The following is an 18,589-nucleotide window of genomic DNA, read 5'->3' as shown; positions in this document are numbered from 1 at the left end:
TGCCAACAGCACGTGGTGTTCCCAAGCGGTCACCCATCCAAGTACTAACCACGCTCAATGCTGCTTAACTTCAGTGATCAGACGAGAACTGGTGAATTCAGCATGATATGGCCGTTGACAAAGTATGAACAAGATAATTCGGGATTTGACCACTGTTGATTACAATTAGTTCTATTATGATGACATCTTCATTGTATATTAACCATCTGCTATTTAGAATATCATCACTTAATATGTTACATTGTTTTATAATTTGATTAACGACTGCTATTTCCCGACCGATGTAAAGAAATTTGCCGGTCTAACAAAACACGTACCAGGTCTAGATCACCTGATACGAGTACTGGATGTAAATCTCATATCAATTGCATATAACTATATAGCTTTTTTGATCTATTCATTTTATCTCGCTTGATGAAACGTAAATCAATCTCGTTTTTTTTGTTTTTTAATAGCCAATCAGAAAATTAATGTAAACAAGCGATGATCATTTTCCCGAGTAAATCTTGAAATTTACAAATTATTTACCATATGCCAAGTCATAAAATAAAAAGAGGACTTTTTTTTTTAAACTTATAATATTACTCTTGTTTCTTTTTTTTTTTTACGTACATATTAACATATCTAGTTGAATGATGACTTGAATGAAAATTGCGTTTTTGAAAAAAAAATTTTTTTTTTTTTCAATTCATGCAAAGAATATAAATTATGTCTTTAGCAAATAAAAAAAAAAAAAAAAAAGAAATGCCAACAGCACGTGGTGTTCCCAAGCGGTCACCCATCCAAGTACTAACCACGCTCAATGCTGCTTAACTTCAGTGATCAGACGAGAACTGGTGAATTCAGCATGATATGGCCGTTGACAAAGTACGATCAACATTATTCAGCACTTGGATGCTCTTTTGATTATGATTAGTCTTATTATACATTAATTATCTCTTATTTTTTCAACATCGTGTAAAAAATTATCAACTGTATCAGTTATTTGAATATGTTGAGCTGAAGTATTCATGTAGCTCATGACTAATACAATAAATAATTTTACCTGCAGTAGCAAAGTTTCATATACGCGATACTAATGAGGATAGTGTGAAATCTACCAAAGTCATGGTCGATAAAAAAGAAAATGTTCGTATGTTATTTGTTAAAAACAGATTGTTGTTTTCATCGTAATTCACAGCTGTGAGTTTATTGCAGACATTTGATTTTTTTCAGGGTTACTGGTGGCCAAAGACTAGCCTGTGCGTCGTGTCAATACCAACTTTAACATCAATTTACATTATGGAATCATTTAGATAGAGATCAGTAAGCCAAAACTTCGTTTATTGGACACTTTTTCCATTTAAAAAATCTTATTTTATTTTCTATTATCTATTATAGTTTTTGAGATATTATCCAATACTAAACCCTTTTTTTATGAAAATCTACGTTTGTTATTAACTTTTACAATTGTATATCTGCGATAATACAACTCGTGTATATTTCTCTAGACGTCGTCTTAAATTAAATGAATAATTGCTTATATTTTACAATTTTTACCGATTATTATTACGTTTTCGGAAATAGTGATTGGTCTGAGTTATATTCTTTTCAAGATACCATTCACTCCGCAATGCGTGCCTTAACCAGACGTTTTGTAATCTTCTAGCTCATAATAAGTGTGAAAACGTAGTTATTTTTTTTTTGTGCAACAACAACTTTTTATGACATATATTTCCGGGTCGAATCGAATTTTTGAAACAAATACTTATTTCATTTGTTTGAAATATTTATTTATTTGATGCCGTAAGAAGGACGGCGGAGTCGAAGTTAATATTTGCAACTTGCTACTTGCTATTCGCGCGGTTTCCAAAATTTCGATACCGGAAAGAAGTCGATATCGGAAAATAATCATGGAAAAGGATCCAGAATTCTATGATTGTTTTCTTCATGTTATATCATTATTAGCAAAAGTGAATATCTATTTCATTTGTTTAAAAACAAGTAATTCATCTATGTTTGAAACAAGTTTATTTTTTTAATTTGCAAAAAGATAATAAAGTTGTTTTCATCAAATACAAAAATAAAAAAAAAAGAAATGCCAACAGCTAGTGGTGTTCCCAAGCGGTCATCTATCCAAGTACTAACCACGCTCAATGCTGCTTATCTTCAGTGATCAGACGAGAACTTTTTTTTTATAAATATATATTTTATTTAATAATCCTATATATACGAAAATATATTGCACTTTTTCACTAAATTATATGTAGCTCCTGCTCAACTTAAGCTTAATCTAACATTATGTTTTGTATTAAGATATGTTCTTATTTCCTTATTTAATTCTTAATTGTTACGTGACCCATATACGGTATTTTAGCGCTAGGCACTGGTAATTGACTTGATTTACCGGAAAATTAGTGAGAAAAACCTGTGCTTGAACATTTGCTTGTGCGAACAAGCAATAATTATTTTTCCGAGTAAATCTTGAAATTTACAAATTTTTACCATATGCCAAGTCATAAAATAAAAAATAAACACAACAGCTGCAAAGTAATGCGGCTAATAGAGTAGATAATTATTTTATAAAGGTTAAAAAAAAAGTAAACATTTCTAAGTAGGTTTTTTTATACCCAAAATTGAGGACACTTTTTTTTTAAACTTATAATATTACTTGTTTTTTTTTTTTTTTTTTTTTTTTTTTCGTACATATTAACATATCAAGTTGTATGTTAACTTGAATGAAAATTGCATTTTTAAAAAAAAAATTTTTTTTTTTTCAATTTATACAAAGAATATAAATTTTGTCTTTAGCAAATAAAAAAAAAAAAAAAAAAAAAAAAGAAATGCCAACAGCACGTGGTGTTCCCAAGCGGTCACCCATCCAAGTACTAACCACGCTCAATGCTGCTTAACTTCAGTGATCAGACGAGAACTGGTGATTTTTTTTTTTTATAAAGAAGTTTATTTGCCTTATTTAATTACAAGTATTACAATAAATAAAAAAAATATATATTGTTTAATTGGCTGCAAATAACTTAAAAAATAGCCATTATTTGTATCCATGGATTTAAGGGGGTTGTTGGGCTCTTTGAGAGCAGCTGACAATCCTTGGGCTCATGTTAGAGATGTTTCTTTGATGGTTTATTGTTGTCTTTAAATGCTATGTCATTTAGGCTGATGATGTCGTTTTCGTTTAGTTTTAGTGCCATGATGTAAAAATATAATAATTTTATAAAAACTCATCTGGGCTTTTGGTCTTGTTATTAACTTATATTAATCTTATTTACAATATTTACATTATGTACAGTGAAGAGACCTAGTTGGTTTCCCAACTTGCGGTCCAGCCATTGGCTTTTCTTTTTCTCAGGGCTTTTCGATGTGGGGTTTCTTCAGATAGCCACCAATATTTGCCGCTCAGTCTATGAAAGTCTAGTTGATCTCTTTGCGGGAGTGAAGTTGAGTAGCTGAAGTTGAAATTTTCTCTTTGAAAACTATTAGAATTATAGTTTATTTTTTTATTGTGTCGGGAGCGATGAAAATGGTAAATTATTGGGATATTGTTGCTATTTTGGATGAGATCTTTTTTATCAAAGTATGGGAACATGTGGGGTAGGATGTATCCTGTTGAGTTGTATTTTTCAGCAGTCTCGTCTTCGATTCTGCTAATATTCTTTATTTCTTCGTTATTGATATGCGTAGTTTTCTGGTAGTAATCTCTATTTAATTTAGTGATGAAGTTGTCAATTCTTGGTATGTTGGCTCGGTTGTAGATCTCTGTGTTGCTAATGCAGTGTTTGTAGTTTGTGTGTTTAGATCTGTAGCTCCTTAAGCAAGTACGTAGGCATTTGCGTTCAAATACTCTGAGTTTCTCAATTATGGCTGCACAGGTGTTCCACCAGAGAGGTGAGGCATATGTCATGATGGGCCTAATCAATAATTGATAGCATATTACTTTAGCTTTTGGGTATAAGTGCTTGCAGTAGAAAAGTCTTTTATTCGCATAAAAGGCTTTTTTAGCTTTTTCTAGCTGATATTCTATGTGGTTGTTTAGTTTCATCATTTGATCTAGGTATATGCCTAAATATTTCACTTCATTTTTATGGGGTATTTCAATGATTGTTTTGGTGTCTGGGTGCTCTGTGCTTAACTTGAATCTTTGGATTAGCTCTCTACGATCTAGGTTGTAATGAGACAGTGGCTTTCTGAAGAGTATCGTTTCGCATTTTTCAGGATTGATTCGCAGATTCCATTGTTGGTAGAATTTATTTATGTTGTTAAGTAGCTTGTCCAGTTTATCTCTTAGCAGGCGGAGATTACTACCAGTCACGTAGACAATAAGGTCGTCTGCGAATGCTGCACTATATACGTCGAATTCAGAATTCATACCGTATAGTCTTAGTAATTTACTAGTGAATATATTAAAAAGTACTGGGGAGTTCACCGTGCCTTGCTGCAATCCTTCATATATTTTGAAGGTTAATGATGAGAAATTAAGCCCGTCCCAGGTCTTGAAAGTTTTTCCGTGGATCATGTCATAAGTTAGTAGAATAAGCCAAGAGTCAAAGTCACATTTTATCATGGTGAAAATAAGTCCTGCGAGCCATACGGAATCGAAAGCTTTTTCAAGGTCTATGAGGACGGCAGCTGTGAAGTCATTAAAATGTAGGCCTTTTAATATATCTGTGATAACTTTCTGTGCAGCATGACAAGTTGAATGTTGTCTTTTGAACCCGTATTGTTGGTCTGGGATAATTTTTTTTTCTTCACAAACCGCAACTATTAGTTTGTTTATTACTATTTCATATACTTTGCTGAGATTGGAGGTTAAGCTAATGGGTCTATAACTTGCTGGTTTCGAAGCGTCTTTATTCTTCTTAAGTATTGGGAGTACCTTCGCCTCTTTCCAGCATCGTGGATAGTAGCAATTATTTAGAGCGTTGTTAATGACGATTGTTAGTGCTATTATAATGGAGTCTGGTAGATGCTTTAATACAATAGCTGGAATCTCGTCTGGACCACTTGACAGCTTGTTTGGTAGACATTTAAGTATGTTTTTGATTGAATAAAAGTTACAAAATTTGAGTTGGTGATCTACGTTGTTTGACGGAGAAGATGACCTATTGCTGGAGTTAAACGTTGTGAATGTAGTGTTGTTATTGCGGTTTTGTTCTAGCTTTGCTTTGATTTTTTCAGCTGCTGCATCAACTATTTTTTGTAGAGGAGTTCCAGAGTTTAGGTACCGTGGGGAGTTAATGGTTTGGTAATGCTCGCCGATGATGTTAAGTTTATCAGCAGGGTTTGTTATTAATATATTGTTGTTGTTCATAGCTGCTCTTGTCAAATCAATTGGATTATTCATTAATAGCTTTGAGTTAGGCTCAATTTCTTGGGCTTCTATTTCTAGAGTTCCTCTAGGACGTAGGAGTTTGTTTAATTTGGGAAAAAATTCGCCAGATTTTCGATGGTTGATTTGTTTTAGTAAATTTTCCCAGTAGCTGATTACTGCTTTGCTAAACTCTTTTTTAATTTCTTCTTTGACAAGCTTGATGACCTCTTTAGTGTAGATAATTTGTCGTTGACTATTGGCTGTATGTTTTAACTTATGTAGAGATTTGATTAACTCCGATTTATTTTTATGTAATTTTTTGATTCTTGAATTTAAATATTTGTGTACACTGTCTTGTTTTTGAAAGGTTGGTACTGTTTGGGATATCACTAATTTTATAGTAGTGGTGATGTTGGTGATGTTTTGTTCGATTTCATTTAAACTGAGGTTTCTGTCGTCCGGTGGGATGTCTTGAAAATTGTTGTGTAGCACTTCAGTGAATTTACTCCATTTGGTTGCTTTATAATTGTATTTTTTGAGTACTTTATCTTGGTTTACTGTATTGGCTAATATTGAGAATGTTAGGGCTTGGTGGTCGCTGTCGTAGTCTGCAGTAATTATTTTGTTATTGTCTAAGTTGAGTAAGTTTTGATCTGTAATGCAACAATCCAGGTATGACTGTCCTGGAGTATACGTCGGGTTATTGGCGCTATAGATTTTGGCTCTGTAGAGCAGTGCCGAGTTTTTTTCCCAGTCACTTAAGTGTTGACCACGTGCATTATCTTGAGCATCGCCCCAGATTTGTCTTTTTGCATTAATATCTCCTGCAATAACATAACTATGGTTTTGATTATTTAGACCTAGACTGTTGCAAAGCTCGTTAAGTTCATTGATGAAGTGACTTTTGGTGTTTCCTGGGGGTGCATAAATGCTAATGATGTAGAACTTTGTCGGAGAGCTATTGTCGCCATTTATATTGATGATTGTGTATTCTATTGATTTATTTTTAGAAGATGATGGGTGAGTTACCTTGTGGTATTTTATGCTATTTTTTATTATAATTGCTGTACCCCCTCCTTGCTTGTGAGGACGATCTGTCCTAATGATATCATAGTTTTTAAGAGTGAACATATGAGATTTATTAAGCTTGGTTTCACTAATTAACACCAGGTCAGGATTATGTTGCGTGATTTTCGTTGTTAATTCATGTCTTTTGTGGTTTGAACTTAGAGAGTTAACGTTTATTGATATGATTTTGAGTAGTTGTTGATTTTGGTTACTATCTTGAGTGATGTTTGCGTCTTGACATTTACTATTGCTGCCTTGATGTGCCATTATGGAAGGCCGAGGTATTGATATAGAAAGTCTAGTCGTTGTGAATTAAATTCAATATTTTGCATTCTCAGATTGATGTTCCGCATTTCTTGGGTAAGGGATGCGAATTCTTGGAACAAATCTTTAGCCCATTGAGGTGGCTCTAGTAGGTTTGGTTCAGTATTATGATAATTTGGTTGGTTTTGATTTTGGGGTGGCTGAGTCTTGGGGTTATTATGTTGTTTAGCTTGATAGGACGTGGCGTGATCTCTTGTTACTTGGCTGTAAGAAATATTTGGCTGTATTATGCGGTTCAGCATTTCGTCCCTTCTTTGTAATCTTGTCCTCATAGACTCTTGTTTTTCGACGATTAACTTTTTTCTGAGCTCATTGGCTTGTTTTAAATACGGGCATCCAAGGTAGGATGCTGGGTGTCCTGATTGTTTGCAGTTGGCGCATGTGAGCTTGGCTTTATCATCATTTTCGGTAATTTCGCAGGCATCTTTTGGATGATTTAACCCGCATTTCACGCATCTGTATAGCATATTACAGGTAGATGCAGAATGACCAACGCGTTGACATCTTTTGCATTGCAGCATGTTATTTTTATGAAGTTGCTCCCATTTTATTTTTTGGTATGCTAGAGTCTTGATTTGAATTAAGTTATTTTTTCTACTGTTGTGCGTGATTTGGACTATGAAATGTTTTTTCGTATTGTTTTTATTTTTGATCGGGAGAGCTTTGACTTTAATAATTTCGACGTCTTGTATATTTAATTCAACTAGTTCTTTTTGAATGTCGTTCTCAGTAAAGTTACCACTAATGTTTTTAACTAGCAGCGAATGGGGCTTATTATCTTTTCGGGTGTATGAATAAAATTCAACCTCATCTTGGAGGCCTTTTATGATTTGGTCATATGTATCGTGTTCAGAGGCAGTAATTGTTTGTTTATTGTTACTGACCTGTATGGAGAATAGATTTTTGTCAATGTTTAATTTGTTCAGTTTGCTAATCGTGTCATTGATATTTTGTCCTGGTATAAAGATTGGCGGAGGTTTATATTTATAATTTTTTTTCTGCTGTTGACTTGATGTGTTTGCCTCTTTATCGCTGTTTATTTGGGTACTCTGGCTGTCAGAGTCCATGCCATCTAGCGCATTAAATTGGTTGTCGGTAACTATGGTATCTTGTGTATCAGCTGGTGAAGGTTGTTTAACCGGATGTTTTGGTAATTGCCATTCCTGGGTTTTGGGTGTAGATGCGGACTCAGGATTACTGTCTCTACTGGTAGCGCGAGATCTAGCTCCATTTAAATTCGGTTTAGGATTAAGTTTTTGTTGTTTTTTAATGTTGAAAATTTTTTCAAATTCAAAAGTTTCTAGTTTGCTATTTAATCTCGTGTTACTTCTGACCGTCACTTTGTTAGGGTTTGAGTTACCCGGTTCGTTAGCTGCCTTCCGCTTGTTATTAAGTGCCGCCATCTTTGGCGCTGCACTTTTCTTGTCGGAGGTTAGGCTTGTTGGGTTTAAATTAATTTTTCTTTATTAATAAAGAGCTATTTAGCCTTGATTTAATACACAGTCCCTGTGTCACCAACACTATCTCACTAATAAAGACTTTATGCGCAAATATTGCGTGTAATAATTTTGTTTTGTCTACAAATGATCTCTACTTCGGCTCACGATGTGCATCGTACGGCGTCAGTACGAGAACACCACGAGAACTGGTGAATTCAGCATGATATGGCCGTTGACAAAGTACGATCAACATTATTCAGCACTTGGATGCTCTTTTGATTATGATTAGTTTTATTATACATTAACTATTGATATTTTTTCAACATCGTGTAAAAAATTATCAACTGTATCAGTTATTTGAATATGTTAAGCTGAAGTATTCATGTAGCTCGTGACTAATTTAATACATAATTTTACCTGCAGTAACAAAGTTTCATATACGCGATACTAATGAGGATAGTATGAAATCTACCAAGATAATGGTCGATAAAAAGGAAAATATTTGTATTTAATTTTTTAGATCTCCAACCAATAATATTTTCTCACCTATATTAAAAATACTATCTACGTCTTTGGCAGTGACGCCTTAATTTGGGCTACAATATCCTGTAACAATGTGAATTTTACTGATTAATCTAATACACGTGCAGTTTATTTGTATAGTTTGTTTAAAATTAATACTGTTAAACGGTATGTTATTTCTAATTATAATGGCTAAGTCGCCAGCAGCGCTAGTATTGTCTTTTTTAATTATTGTGAAATAACGAATTTTTATTTTATTAGTACTGCTAAGTCTTGTTTCATATACCAATATTATGTCTATTTCCATACGTTTGAGAAATTCTATTACCTCACCTATTATGTGTTCTAGCCCATTTGCATTTCAACTATATAAATTTAGCTTACCCATTATGGGTTTAAGTTTTTACTGAATTCAAAAATAACTTCAAATTTATTTGTTTTAATTGTACATTGTTGCAATTGTTTTTTGAGATTTCGGATTGCATTGAGCATTTCGCTTATATCACAGATTTAGTTTATTTCTTGTATTTCACTAGCTAGTTCTCTAAGATTTGATATGCTTTTGCTATTGACAAACTGACTTGTCTTAGAATTATTTAAATTAATATTATTATTACTATTATTAATGCTAGAGCTTAAATTATGATTATTAATGTTATTATTGGTTAGAGTATTATTAGCATTGCCACTCGGAACACTGTATATATCATACTCACTATCATCGTTATTGTTTAAGCCACTATTTAGGTTAGTTTGTCTTAGGTTGCTTTTCGAGTGTTCGTTGCTTGGAGATTCCATTGCTCTGTTCCATGGATTATCCACTCTTTGGTTGCTTGCTTGCTTGCTTTATCCACGGAAAGTTCTTGAAGTTGTCTATGTCAGGGATTCGTCGCGTTTTAGGTTGGAATTTTGGTGTATTATTTTTCCTGGCTTCGATTCTTTCAGTTATTTCTAAATAGGCTCGGCAGACTGTGGCGTTTGCTGGGTGATCTCCCCCATAGTTGACGCATTTCGCTGAGGTATCTTTTGTTTTTGTGCAGTCCTTAGGAAGATGCTCTCCAGCACATCTCAAACATGCAGGTTCAGCGTATAAATTAGTGGTAGTGTGACCCCACTCTTGACATTTATGACATTGCGTGATACGTCTGATATTTTAGTTATAATCCCACATTACTTTAACATAACTCAGATACCTGGCTTTGTCTCTCGAGTGGAAACCCTCGCCAATTTGTGTCAAAAAACATCATGGCGCCCGCAAAAACTCGTAGATTAGAGATCACTAGGTGATAGATGAGAGCAAGTGTGCATAAAATAAAACATAAACAGACCAGCTGCAAAGTAATGGGGCAAATAAAGTAGATCATTATTTCATAAAGATTAAAAGAAAAGTAATTATTTCTAAGTTAGTTATTTTATACCCAAAAACGAGGACTTTTTTTTTCAAACTTATAATATTACTCTTGTTTCTTTTTTTTTTTTTACGTACATATTAACATATCTAGTTGAATGATGACTTGAATAAAAATTGCATTTTTGAAAAAAAAAATTTTTTTTTTCAATTCATGCAAAGAATATAAATTTTGTCTTTAGCAAATAAAAAAAAAAAAAAAAAGAAATGCCAACAGCACGTGGTGTTCCCAAGCGGTCACCCATCCAAGTACTAACCACGCTCAATGCTGCTTAACTTCAGTGATCAGACGAGAACTGGTGAATTCAGCATGATATGGCCGTTGACAAAGTACGATCAACATTATTCAGCACTTGGATGCTCTTTTGATTATGATTAGTCTTATTATACATTAATTATCTCTTATTTTTTCAACATCGTGTAAAAAATTATCAACTGTATCAGTTATTTGAATATGTTGAGCTGAAGTATTCATGTAGCTCATGACTAATACAATAAATAATTTTACCTGCAGTAGCAAAGTTTCATATACGCGATACTAATGAGGATAGTATGAAATCTACCAAAGTCATGGTCGATAAAGAAGAAAATGTTCGTATGTTATTTGTTAAAAACAGAATGTTGTTTTCATCGTAATTCACAGCTGTCAGTTTATTGCAGACTATTCATTTGTTCAAAATATTTATTTATTTGATGCCGTAAGAAGGACGGCGGAGTCGAAGTTAATATTTGCAACTTGCTACTTGCTATTCGCGCGGTTTCCAAAATTTCGATACCGGAAAGAAGTCGATATCGGAAAAATAATTATGGAAAAGGATCCAGAATTCTATGATTGTTTTCTTCATGTTATATCATTATAAGCAAAAGTGAATATCTATTTCATTTGTTTAAAAACAAGTAATTCATCTATGTTTGAAACAAGTTTATTTTTTTAATTTGCAAAAAGATAATAAAGTTGTTTTCATCAAATACAAAAATAAAAAAAAAAGAAATGCCAACAGCTAGTGGTGTTCCCAAGCGGTCATCTATCCAAGTACTAACCACGCTCAATGCTGCTTAACTTCAGTGATCAGACGAGAACTTTTCTTTTTATAAATATATATTTTATTAAATAATCCTATATATACGAAAATATATTGCACTTTTTCACCAAATTATATGTAGCTCCTGCTTAACTTAAGCTTAATCTAACATTATGTTTTGTATTAAGATATGTTCTTATTTCCTTATTTAATTCTTAATTGTTACGTGACCCATATACGGTATTTTAGCGCTAGGCACTGGTAATTGACTTGATTTACAGGAAAATTAGTGAGAAAAACCTGTGCTTGAACATTTGCTTGTGCGAACAAGCAATAATTATTTTTCCGAGTAAATCTTGAAATTTACAAATTTTTACCATATGCCAAGTCATAAAATAAAAAATAAACAGAACAGCTGCAAAGTAATGCGGCTAATTGAGTAGATAATTATTTTATAAAGGTTAAAAAAAAAGTAAACATTTCTAAGTAGGTTATTTTATACCCAAAATTGAGGACACTTTTTTTTTAAACTTATAATATTACTTGTTTTTTTTTTTTTTTTTTTTTTTTTTCGTACATATTAACATATCAAGTTGTATGTTAACTTGAATGAAAATTGCATTTTTAAAAAAAAAATTTTTTTTTTTTCAATTTATACAAAGAATATAAATTTTGTCTTTAGCAAATAAAAAAAAAAAAAAAAAAAAAAAAAAGAAATGCCAACAGCACGTGGTGTTCCCAAGCGGTCACCCATCCAAGTACTAACCACGCTCAATGCTGCTTAACTTCAGTGATCAGACGAGAACTGGTGAATTCAGCATGATATGGCCGTTGACAAAGTACGATCAACATTATTCAGCACTTGGATGCTCTTTTGATTATGATTAGTCTTATTATACATTAATTATCTCTTATTTTTTCAACATCGTGTAAAAAATTATCAACTGTATCAGTTATTTGAATATGTTGAGCTGAAGTATTCATGTAGCTCGTGACTAATTCAATACATAATTTTACCTGCAGTAACAAAGTTTCATATACGCGATACTAATGAGGATAGTATGAAATCTACCAAGATAATGGTCGATAAAGAAGAAAATATTTGTATGATGTTTGTTGAAAACCGGTTCACGTTTTTATGGTCATTCACGACTGTCAGTTTATTGCACACATTTAGTTTCTTTCAACGTCAGTGGTAGCCAAAGTGCCGTGTAAAGACCTATTATTACATTATATCACATTATGGAATAATGTAGATAGAGATCGAAAAGTCAAGACTTTTTATTGGAAATTTCTTCCGTATAAAATATCTTTTTCGATTTAATCAGGAAAATATTATAAAATGTTATTTTTTAAACTTCCCGACGCTGATATTTTTTGGAATAATCCTCCGATCTCTAAATAATAGCCGACTAACTGGTAGCCTAGTACTATCAATCGAATCATTCCGAAGATCAGAATAAAAATGAAATTATTAAAAAAATATCGGGAGAGCAAGTGGGTGTTTTTAAAAATTATAATAATTGATCGTCAATTCTCATTTTAATTGAAAATAATCATAGAATCTATTTTTGTGCTTTAAAATAACTTCAAAGTATCAAAATCTAATATTAAATAATTTTTGACATTTTTTCATTTGTAGCTTTAACTTCAATATCATGTACCACAGTTATATTTAAATTCATCTGAATCACCGGCTTCGTTAAAAGACTTCATCACCGACGTTCCCAGAACTTCATTTGGCTCTGTATATAGAAGTGATACTGGCTTAAAAAATACAAATTTAAAAAACGAAGAAAGAAGTATTTTAGAATTATTCTCTGGGTTGAATAAAAAAAAGTCAATGTAATAGAACCGAAGTTCACCTTTGTTTGACGGGAGGCCATTTCCTGGCTCTTTTGGGTATAAACGCGCTGCGTAGCTCCCATCTCCTCCCAGACAACACTTTTAATCATAAAATATAATCAAGTGACTAAGGGTGGACATTAACTGGAGGTATCAAAAAATTCTCATTGCGGGTGGTATTTAACCACAATCACCACGAGTCCATACCTCTGTAAGCCATATCACTCCTACCACCTCAGGAAATAAAGATACTGTGGTTGAAGTGGGCTTGGAAGAAGCCACCCGCGAAACCATTTCCCTGTTCTGGTGAACAGGTTGAATTGGGATAAATAGGGAGACACAACCTCGTCTTGATATTATAAAAAGGATACCCTTTATTTATTAACATACGGTTTCGAGCGTGCTATTATCCATTTGTTTATTCCCTGAAAGATTTTCTGCTTTTCGAGACTTTGATCACTCTTATTTTATTTCGAACATTACCCAAGAACAACTGAAGCCATGGGTCTTGTAAAATATTTATCACACTCCATATTTAAAAGCTTTCATCAAAAGTTTCATAAATATTCCCATGTTGTTCAATTTCGAGTAAATGTTTATCTTCTTTAGCAAATAAATTACAACTAGAATCAAACTATAGATTTTTAAGTAATGAAGGATTTAAAACTAGCATTGAGTTTAGTCAAGCTTATGAGTTTGCATTAAATTTATGAGAGTCTTTATTATATGAAATTCCGTATTTTTAGGTACACAGTAGAATATTTAGATCGAGGTATGTTGTTCATTTACAACAAAATCATAATGATGATCTCTTCTTTGGAATTATTCGTCATATCGTAACAAATAAAAAGAATATAAATATATAAATATCTAAAATAGAAATATATTTTATTTATAAACAAGCTTTCACGATTTTATTAAATGGTCACATTAAAGTTAACATACTAAAATTATCGAGTATAAATAAATCTTGTTAACTGTATTGCACACCTCAAGCGCGAAAGCGCTGGTGTGCTTTATGATCGCTCTAGATTCTTTGACTTATTCACTCACATTAAATTATATCTAGACTTTTTCGATTACACTAAAATGGGTCAAATTTTATATCAACACAAAGACAATTTAGTAAAGAATAACTTCGACTCAATATTAAGTCGATTAATTATTCCATTAATTAAATATAAATTATTTTAATCCCAGTGACACGAGTTGCCAATTGTCCTGTATGAAACTTAGTAAACCAAATAACTCTCGATAGACACAATTAATCGGCCTAACTTTTTTTTATCATCTTTCTATTTTTGATCACAAGAACCCTATTGAAAATTACTGTCTAAATCCTTTTAGTTTAATTGTAACTAAATAAAATAATAAGACTGATTATTCATGAAAAGTTTAGTGGCCATTTTTATTTTTACTATTGTTATTATTACAAAAGTAAATTCTTTTTTCTTTTTTTCTCCCCATCGACTACTCGCAACAGCCTTAGCGTAAAACAGTAGGATTGAAAAAAAAGAGCGAGATCTACAACTAAAATGCGGAATATTTAGAAAAAATAAAAAAAAAAAATACAAGTAATGATTAAAAAGAAAATGAGCGATTGAGGTGTGCCATTTTGGATTTTCCAACATTTTATTTGAATACTAATGATTTTATAAAACCATTAAAATACATGTTACTGCTAATGACTCAAATATTATAACTGGCAGAGAGTATAAATGAATAATAGAATAATTTTGTCCAGTAAAATTTGTATTTTATTTATTAATTTATAAACTTTGACTGGATTTTGCCCACTATTTTATCCTTTATTTAAATGTTGATAGATCTTTTTGAGCTCGGAAACAGCAAAAAGTTTTGGGGCTGGTCTGCAGGATCAGCAAGTTTACAGATTTTTTGTTCATTAATTACCACTCAAAAAATTAATGCATACAAGCAACATCTCTTTTTTCGAGTGAAACTCAAATTATACCAATTCTCATCATATGTCAAGTCATAAGACTTGTACTTTTTATCTAGTACTTTTTCTTCAAAATAATTTTGTGTTGGACGCATTATGCATTTATAAAATGCATCTAATTATATGCAATTTGATAAAAATTGCATGCTTAAATAAAAACTAAAGAACAAAGAGTTTATTTTTCAATCTACGAAAATAATGTAAATTTTGTGCTAAGCAAAAAAAAAAAAAAAAAAGAAATGCCAACAGCACGTGGTGTTCCCAAGCGGTCACCCATCCAAGTACTAACCACGCTCAATGCTGCTTAACTTCAGTGATCAGACGAGAACTGGTGAATTCAGCATGATATGGCCGTTGACAAAGTATGAACAAGATAATTCGGGATTTGACCACTGTTGATTACAATTAGTTCTATTATGATGACATCTTCATTGTATATTAACCATCTGCTATTTAGAATATCATCACTTAATATGTTACATTGTTTTATAATTTGATTAACGACTGCTATTTCCCGACCGATGTAAAGAAATTTGCCGGTCTAACAAAATACGTACCAGGTTTAGATCACCTGATACGAGTACTGGATGTGAATCTCATATCAATTGCATATAACTATATAGCTTTTTTGATCTATTCATTTTATCTCGCTTGATGAAACGTAAATCAATCTCGTTTTTTTTTGTTTTTTAATAGCCAATCAGAAAATTAATGTAAACAAGCGATAATCATTTTCCCGAGTAAATCTTGAAATTTAAGAATTTTTACCATATGCCAAGTCATAAAATAAAAAATAAACAGAACAGCTGCAAAGTAATGCGGCTAATAGAGTAGATAATTATTTTATAAAGGTTAAAAAAAAAAGTAAACATTTCTAAGTAGGTTATTTTATACCCAAAATTGAGGACACTTTTTTTTAAACTTTTAATATTACTTGTTTTTTGTTTTTTTTTTTTTTTTTTTTTTTTTTCGTACATATTAACATATCAAGTTGTATGTTAACTTGAATAAAAATTGCATTTTAAAAAAAAAAATTTTTTTTTTTTTCAATTCATACAAAGAATATAAATTTTGTCTTTAGCAAATAAAAAAAAAAAAAAAAAAAAAAGAAATGCCAACAGCACGTGGTGTTCCCAAGCGGTCACCCATCCAAGTACTAACCACGCTCAATGCTGCTTAACTTCAGTGATCAGACGAGAACTGGTGAATTCAGCATGATATGGCCGTTGACAAAGTACGATCAACATTATTCAGCAATTGGATACTCTTTGGATTATGAATAGTCTTATTATACATTAATTATCTCTTATTTCTTCAACATCGTGTAAAAAATTATTAACTGTATCAGTTATTTGAATAAGTTGCGCTGAAGTATTCATGTAGCTCGAGACCTAGAGACTAATCCAATACATAATTTTACCTGCAGTAGCAAAGTTTCATATACACGATACCATTGGGGATCGTATGAAATCTACCAAAGTAATGGTCGATAAAGAAGAAAATGTTCGTATGTTATTTGTTAAAAACAGATTGTTGTTTTCATCGTAATTCACAGCTGTCAGTTTGTTGCAGACATTTAATTTTTTTCAGAGTTACCGGTAGCCGAAGACCAGCATGTGTGTCGTGTCAATATCAACTTTTAACATTAATTCACATTATGGAATAATTTAGATAGAGATCGGAAAGTCAAACCTTTGTTTATTAGAAACTTTTTCCTTTTAAAAAATCTTTTTTGATTTTCCATTATCTATTATAGATTTTGAGATATTATCCAATACTAAACCCTTTTTTTTTTAAATCTACATTTTTTATTAATTTTTACAATTGTATATCTGCGATTACAAAACTCGTGTAAATTTCTTTAGTCATCATCTTGAATGAAATGAATAATTGCTTATATTTTTACAATCTTTACCAATTGTTAAGGTAAGTGACCCCATTATCGGCCAGGCCCCTTTATCAGCCACTTTGTCGAAAAATCGATATATTTCCATCATAAGTACGGATTTATCCCGGGTCAAAATATCTAGCCTCAATCTAGCCTTATCGAACCCAAGTAAGCCTCAATCCAGCCTTACTGGGAAAAAAAACTTTCCGAGCCTCAAATAATGTTCAAAAAGCATCAATGAGCCTTAAATGATGCTCGAAGGTCCTCAATAAGCTTCGATGAGCCTCATATAAACCTACTACTCGATTATGTAATTTAAACTCGATTAGTATTAGTTGATGCTCTTTGATCACTATTTGAGGCTCATTGATGCATTTTGAACATCATTTGAGGCTCGAAATGCTTTTTTTTTCTTAGTGAGGCTGGATTGAGGCTTACTTGGGTTCGATAAGGCTAGGTTGAGGCTAGATATTTTAACGCGGGATGCGTGAATGGTTTTTCAAAAAAAAGTAAAATTAATTTAGTTTAGATTAAACGTACTTTGATTGTTGTAAAAATTAATTTTATAATTAAAACAAAAAATAGCAGTGCGTGAGGTGTGATTTCTTATCGGATAGGTTAAGGTTTTTTGTTTTTCCAATAACCGATTACTAATTAAAAATAACATTAAAAGTCCAATTTTTCGTTGTAATCTTATTAGCTCGTTTTATAGTAATTTGAGGAGTTGAAAATTTAATGATTTTTGCCTCATTTATATTACACATAGGATGGCCGAATATAGATACAAGAAAATTACCTATGTATTCATTATCGGCCACCTTAGTTTTATTTATTTTTTTTTTTTGAGATTATTAGTATTTATATGCAAAAGATTTAATTTAATTTGTTAATGTCAAAATGAATAAACAAATTGATTGAGCTCTATTACAAAATAAATATAAATATTTAGAATAGATATAAATAAATTATATGCATCCGAGCAGCTGAAATTTTATCTATGAGGTGGCCGATAAAGGGGATATCAGGAAATGAAGTTATTTTCATTCAAAGTTTAAGTTCTAGTAAATATTTTTCCTTAAATTTTCTTATAATTCACCAATATTTTTTAGTCTTCTCAATCGAATTATCCGAAATTTCTGGGAAAGTTGATGGCCAACAAGTTCCTTCGATTAACTAATAAAAACATAATTCGGGATTTGACTAATTTTAATCATAATAAGACTACATTAAATTATGATAAGCACCGGTTTTATCTCGCCACGATGATTTATGTAAATGTTTTTATATGTAGTGGTTTTTTATCCAAAATTCGATGAAAATTATTTTCAATTTATTATATTACTTCTCGCCGTATTAAATATTAACGAATATTATTCAAAATTATAGTGGCTAATTAATAATTCCATGTTAAAAAAAAATTCTTTTCCAATTCATACAAAGAATATAAATTTTGTCTTTAGCAAATAAAAAAAAAAAAAAAAAAAAAGAAATGCCAACAGCACGTGGTGTTCCCAAGCGGTCACCCATCCAAGTACTAACCACGCTCAATGCTGCTTAACTTCAGTGATCAGACGAGAACTGGTGAATTCAGCATGATATGGCCGTTGACAAAGTATGAACAAGATAATTCGGGATTTGACCACTGTTGATTACAATTAGTTCTATTATGATGACATCTTCAGTAGGGTGGGCCGAAAATCCGCTTTTTTTTAATTTTCATTATTAATACCAAAAATATTTTTCTTTGTACAAAAAAAAAATTTTGCAGAAAACAAAAAAAATTTTAGGTCGATATCTTAGGCTCGCCA

The 18,589-nt window shown here is 31.7% G+C and overlaps 7 non-coding genes across 7 annotated transcripts; all 7 read right to left on the bottom strand.

Moving 5' to 3' along the window:
• Nucleotides 1-119, bottom strand: LOC130664326 (5S ribosomal RNA). Its single transcript, XR_008989364.1, has one exon. It is a non-coding gene; the product is annotated as a 5S ribosomal RNA (ribosomal RNA).
• Nucleotides 120-745: 626 nt separating this feature from the next.
• LOC130664325 (5S ribosomal RNA) lies at nt 746-864 on the bottom strand. The gene has a single exon (XR_008989363.1). It is a non-coding gene; the product is annotated as a 5S ribosomal RNA (ribosomal RNA).
• Nucleotides 865-10,274: 9,410 nt separating this feature from the next.
• Nucleotides 10,275-10,393, bottom strand: LOC130664324 (5S ribosomal RNA). Its single transcript, XR_008989362.1, has one exon. It is a non-coding gene; the product is annotated as a 5S ribosomal RNA (ribosomal RNA).
• Nucleotides 10,394-11,805: 1,412 nt separating this feature from the next.
• Nucleotides 11,806-11,924, bottom strand: LOC130664323 (5S ribosomal RNA). The gene has a single exon (XR_008989361.1). It is a non-coding gene; the product is annotated as a 5S ribosomal RNA (ribosomal RNA).
• A 3,209-nt stretch (nt 11,925-15,133) lies between these two features.
• LOC130664322 (5S ribosomal RNA) lies at nt 15,134-15,252 on the bottom strand. Its single transcript, XR_008989360.1, has one exon. It is a non-coding gene; the product is annotated as a 5S ribosomal RNA (ribosomal RNA).
• Nucleotides 15,253-16,005: 753 nt separating this feature from the next.
• On the bottom strand, nt 16,006-16,124 carry LOC130664321 (5S ribosomal RNA). The gene has a single exon (XR_008989359.1). It is a non-coding gene; the product is annotated as a 5S ribosomal RNA (ribosomal RNA).
• A 2,147-nt stretch (nt 16,125-18,271) lies between these two features.
• LOC130664319 (5S ribosomal RNA) lies at nt 18,272-18,390 on the bottom strand. The gene has a single exon (XR_008989358.1). It is a non-coding gene; the product is annotated as a 5S ribosomal RNA (ribosomal RNA).
• Between the last annotated feature and the right edge of the window lie 199 nt (nt 18,391-18,589).

The sequence above is a fragment of the Microplitis mediator genome, chromosome 2 (assembly GCF_029852145.1).
Source record: "Microplitis mediator isolate UGA2020A chromosome 2, iyMicMedi2.1, whole genome shotgun sequence".
NCBI lineage: Eukaryota > Metazoa > Arthropoda > Insecta > Hymenoptera > Braconidae > Microplitis > Microplitis mediator.
Note: the sequence above shows the minus strand (reverse complement) of the source record. Positions and strands in the feature narration are given on the sequence as shown.